This window comes from Nicotiana tomentosiformis, chromosome 2 (assembly GCF_000390325.3).
Source record: "Nicotiana tomentosiformis chromosome 2, ASM39032v3, whole genome shotgun sequence".
In the NCBI taxonomy this organism is placed as follows: Eukaryota; Viridiplantae; Streptophyta; class Magnoliopsida; order Solanales; family Solanaceae; genus Nicotiana; species Nicotiana tomentosiformis.
In genome coordinates this window covers 53,514,978-53,521,097 of record NC_090813.1, presented here as the reverse complement: position 1 = coordinate 53,521,097, position 6,120 = coordinate 53,514,978, and the positions used below count along the sequence as shown (strand labels likewise).

The window sequence follows — 6,120 nt, the reverse complement described above, 5'->3', positions numbered from 1 at the left end:
CATGATATACATTAAGCATCCCAACACACGAGCATAATCCAATTGTGATATGCTTTAGCCTTTATTCTTTGCTAATGCAAGATTCACGTCAATTGGAGTGTTTGCAACTTTAAAGCTCAAGTGCTTGAATTTTTCAAGTACTGTCTTAATATAATGAGATTGTGATAATGCCAGACCTTGAGGGGGAATGCCAGACCTTTTTTCTTAACTCTTTAAGAGCTACAAGAAGAACAATTATATATATACCCACCAAAAATCTTTTCCTCTTCCAATATGGGACAATGTCTCATTGTCAAGAGGGGGAAACTTAAAATTTTACTCAAAAATTTCAATTTTTTCCTCAATTTCCCATTCACTCTCATTTTAAGACTGTTTCATCTTAAATAACAAAAAAACCTCTAACATGTTGAAGCAATGGAGACGCCAACCTGCAGAATGTAATGTTGAAGGCGCAGTGTGTCATCTCCTTTAGGGTTGTCTTTTCTTTAAATATTATGTTGAAGGCGCAGAGATGTCCTAATGTAATAAATTGGTCTAAGCCCATGCAAATCTGCTCATTAAACTTGCTGACCGTAATTTGATATGAGGTTTGGCTCATTATTGCTTAGTAAAAGATAATATTATTTATTGAGCTATAACAGTTTCCTTTTATTTTGGACTGTTTAAGGTATTTAGGTCATTAAGTGATTAAGCTATTGATAAATTCATTACTGTTAGTTTTATGTATGTGATTAAAGTTATATGATTTGTTAGTCACCAAAGTGATCAAACTAGAATGTTTAAAATAATCACATGCATAAAATTTTCTGATACTTATTTTATGTGTGTATTTATGTTTATATAGTTTGTTAGTTGCCAAAGTGGCCAAACTAGTATGTTTATGAAAAGTATGCATACATAAAATTGTAGTTTATCCATGAAATTAATGAAATACCTATGATTGAAAATAAATGGATAAATTAATTTTCACTATTGCTAGAATTTAAGGATTTACCCAAATGTGGATTAATTATTCTATGAATAGTGAATATGATGAGGTAAATTAATATTCTTTAGTCAAATATATATTGTCTATCCAAAGATGGCATATATGTTTGGTTAAAAAATATTTAATTACCTATTAAAGACTAAAGGGCATTTAAATTATGATAGTGTGTCGTAGTATTTACCCAAAGGAGAATTGCGATATGCTTTTACTGTTTTACTGAATCCATATTGATTTGTGAGCATGTATTATCTATTTTGCAGCTATTCATCTTCATTCGCATGATTCGTCTGTTACTGTGTCCAATGGATTGAACTTCTCTGAATGGCATGAACAAGTTCAGTTTCACTTAGGTGTAATGGATCTTGACTTGACTCTGCTGAATGATAAGCCCGCTGCCATTACTGATATAAGCAGTGCGGATGAGAAGTCTTTCCATAAAGCATGGGAACTCTATAATAGGCTGAGCCTTATGTTTATACGAATGAGTATTGCAAACAACATTAAGAGTACTATTCCACGAACAGAAAGTGCCAGGGAATACCTGAAGTTTATGGAAGAACATTTTCGTTATGCAGATAAGTCTCTCGCTGGTACACTAATGGCTGAACTCATGACCATGAAGTTTGATGGGTCGCGTAGTATACAAAATCATATCATCGAGATGACTAACATTGCAACAAGACTTCAGACCTTGGGGATGAAAGTTGATGACTCCTTCTTGGTTCAGTTTATTCTGAACTCGTTGCCTCCTGAGTATGGATCTTTTCAGATTAACTATATCACTATTAAGGATAAGTGGAATGTTAGTGAATTGTCCAGTATGCTTACTCAGGAGGAGTCAAGACTTAAAAAATAAGGGAGTTATGCAATTAATCTCATGGGTCAAGGAGCTGGTAAAGGACTTAAAGTATAGGCCAACAAGTTCAAGAAGAAGAAAGCACATGCTAAAGCTTCACAGGATGCTAACAAGGAACATAAGGCAGACATGTGTCGTTTCTTTAACAAGGAAGGACACTATCAGAAAGATTGCCTGAAACGTAAAGCTTGGTTCAAAAAAAAAGATACAATTAGTGCTTTTGTATGTTTCGAATCAAATTTAGTAGAAGTTTCTAATAATATTTAGTGGCTTGATTCTGGTGCAACTGCTTATGTATCTACTACGTTCAAAGATTCCTTACGATCCAAACTACAAATCCAATTAAGGATTTCTGGGAAATCGTATGAAGGCTCCAATTGAAGGCATAGGGATTTATCGTTTGATCATGGAGACTGGACGTCACCTTGATCTATTACAGACTCTTTATGTACCTTCAGTTTCTAGGAATTTCATTTCTCTTTCAAGACTTGATGTTTCTGGATTTGATTTAAAGTTTGGAAATGGATATTTTAATTTAAATAAGAATGTTATTTTTTATGGTTCTAGTACTCTTAGTGATGATTTATATAAATTAAAATTCGATATTGGTTTTTCTGAATCCCTTCTTGTTGTTCAACATAATGTTGGAATTAAACGTAGTTCACTGGATGAAAGTTCTACTTACTTGTGGCATAGACGTTTAGGTCATATATCCAAAGAAAGGTTAGAAAGATTAGTAAAGAATGAGATTCTCCCGAATCTAAATTTTACTGATCTTAATATATGTTTGGATTGCATTAAGGGAAAGCAAACCAAGTATAGTAAGAAAGGTGCCACAAGAAGCACCCAGCTTCTTGAAATTATACATGCCGATATTTGTGGACCCTTTGATGTTCCATCTTTTGGTGGAGAAAAATATTTTATCACTTTTATCGATAACTTTTCACGTTATGGATACATCTATTTGCTGAATGAAAATTCTCAAGCAACAAATGCTTTCAAAGTATTTGTTAATGAGGTTGAAAGGCAATTAAAAAAAAGGTAAAAATTATTAGGTCAGATAGAGGTGGTAAATATTATAAAAAATATAATAAAACAGGATATTGTCCAGGTCCATTTGCAAAATTCCTCGAGGAACATGGCATATGTGCACAATATACTATGCCAGAAATACCTCAACAAAATGGTATTGCAGAAAGGTGTAATCAAACACTTATGGATATGGTTAGGAGCATGATGAGTAATTCCTCATTACCCAAATCATTGTGGATATATGCTATTAAAATCGATGTATATTTATTAAATAGGGTTCCTAGTAAGGCAGTTCCAAAGACTCCTTTTGAACTGTGGACATGAAGAAAACCTAGTTTAAGGCACCCGCATGTTTGGGGTTGCCTAGCGGAAGCTAGAGTTTATAATCCACAAGAAAAGAAATTATATTCTCGAACCGTAAGTGGTTACTTTATTGGTTACCCAGAGAAATCTAAAGGCTATGTGTTTTACTGTCCAAACCATAGTTCGAGAATTGTTGAAATCGGTAATGCAAGATTCATTGAGAATGGTGAAGTTAGTGGTAGTATTAAAAAATAAAGTGTGAAAATAAAAGAGGTGAGGGTCAATGATCCATTACCCACGAATATGCCTACTTCCACACAAATATCAAATATTATTCTAGTTATTGAAGAACACTTTGACAACACCGAGCAACATTTGGATGAAATACTTTATGAAGAAATTAACTCACAAATATCTGACACAAGTGAACCACAAGAAAAGCCATTAAGAAAATCTCAAAGAATTAGAAAATCGGCTATTTCGGATGATTACGTGATTTATTTGCAAGAGTCAGATTTTAACATTGGTCTTAATAAAGATCCGGTTTCATTTTCACAAGAATGAGTCTGACATATAGATTGATGCCATGAAGGAAGAGTTAAAATCCATGGAATACAATAAAGTCTGGAATCTCGTTGAATTGCCAGAAAGTTCTAAAAGAATCGGGTGTAAATGGGTCTTTAAGACCAAACACAATTCAAATGGCAATATTGAACGATACAAAGCCAGACTTGTTGCCAAGGATTATACTCAGAAAGGAGGCATTGATTATAAAGAGACCTTTTTACCGGTCTCAAAGAAAGGCTCGTTAAGAATTATTATGGCTTTGGTAGCTCATTATAATTTAGAGTTACATCAAATGGATGTGAAAACTGCCTTTCTTAATGGAGACCTCGAGGAAGAAGTTTATATGGACTAACTAGAGGGTTTCGAAACTAAAGAAAAAGGTCAAATGGTGTGTAAACTGAAAAAGTCAATATATGGACTTAAACAAGCCTCACGACAATAATATATAAAGTTTAATGATACCATAACATCTTTTGGATTTGTGAAAAATACCGTTGATCGGTGTATATACCAAAAGATCAGTGGGAGCAACTTTATATTTTTAGTCCTATATGTTGATGATATTCTACTTGCTGCTAATGATTTAGGCATATTGCGTGAGACTAAAGATTTTCTCTCTAAGAATTTTGAAATGAAAGATATGGGTGAGGCATCCTATGTGATAGGAATAGAAATATTCCGTGATAGATCACAAGGATTATTGGGATTGTCTCAGAAAGGCTATATCGAAAGAGTTCTAGAGAGATTTAACATGAATAACTGTTTAGTAGGAATTGTTCCAATTCAAAAAGGGGACAAATTTAGTCTCATGCAATGCCCTAAAAATGATATAGAACGAAAAAAATGGAATCAATTCCTTACTCTTCTATTGTTGGTAGTCTGATGTATGCTCAGACTTGCACAAGACCGAATATTAATTTTGCGGTCGGAATGCTAGGAAGATATCAGAGTAACCCAGGAATTGATCACTAGAAAGCTGCAAAGAAAGTCTTGAGGTACCTGAAAGGAACAAAGGATTACATGCTCATGTATAGGAGATCCAAGCATTTGGAAATTGTTGGATACTCGAATTCAGATTTCGCTGGATGTATTGACACTAGAAAGTCTACGTTTGGTTATTTGTTCCAATTAGCTGAAGGAGCAATATCGTGGAAGAGTGCCAAACAATATGTCATTGCTACATCCACGATGAAAGCAGAATTTGTGGAATGTTTTGAAGCCACAATTCATGCATTATTGCTGCGAAACTTTATTTCAGGACTTGGGGTTGTCGACACCATTACCAAGCCACTGAAAATTTACTGTGATAATTCTGCAGCGGTATTTTTCTCCAAGAACGATAAGTACTCCAAAGGTGCCAAACATATGGAATTTAAGTACTTTACCGTCAAGGAGGAAGTTCAAAAACAAAGAGTATCACTTGAGCATATTAGAACTGATCTCATGATTGCATATCCGTCAACGAAAGGTTTACAGGCAAAGATATTTAAAGAACATGTATATAGAATGGGTCTTGGCTGTATTTATGACTAATGTATTTATGATGTTTTGACACTCTAGGCTCATTTATGTATTTCTGATATACATTAATGATTTTCTGTTTCTCATAATGGGGTGCACATTATTGTTTTGAGATATTACAAGATAAATCTCAATGAGACATTATTGTGGACCATAATATTTTATAGCTTATGGACCTGATACGATAAGTTACTAATATTGTAGCATATGGAAGGGAGTATGTAGATAAATTATATATATAACCGCCATAACTCACATTTAGTAGTTTATCGTATTATGGTATTTATGATGGACATTACAAAAGAGATTTGTTTATGCGCAACTAATATTCTGATGTTATTAAATATTAATATTATGTGATTATTAGGCCAAGTGGGAGAATGTAAAATTTTTCTATGTATATTGGTGGCCTAATAGGTTTAAGGCCCGTAATTGATATTTAATTAATGAGCAAATCTCATCCGTCCGATCGGTTACTTGATGGACGTACCGGATTAAGTGAGAACCTCTATAAATTGGTCATCTCCCCACCCATTAGGGTTATCGTATTTTTCTATTCTATCTTCCATCACTAAAGTCGGCGGTAACGAAAGTTAGGGCAAGGAGCGATAAACCAATTTTAATTAACGCTTCCGCTTCATGATAATGGCTTACGATTCAGGTATGTTTTCTATAATAATTTTATATAAGATTATCATATTCAAGATCCCGGTACGAATTAAATTTATGTTTACAAGATCATCTATCTACCTTCTTATTTAGAGCTGATAGCTGTGTATTTAATTAACATGCTCATCATATTCTCTGTCGCCGGCGCAGGTTCATTAACAGCACTAGCAATTGCAATTGGCTT

The 6,120-nt window shown here is 33.9% G+C and overlaps 1 pseudogene; it reads left to right on the top strand.

The window, feature by feature from the left end:
• Positions 1-403: 403 nt before the first annotated feature.
• Positions 404-5,279, top strand: LOC138904813 (uncharacterized; annotated as a pseudogene).
• The last annotated feature ends 841 nt before the right edge of the window (positions 5,280-6,120 follow it).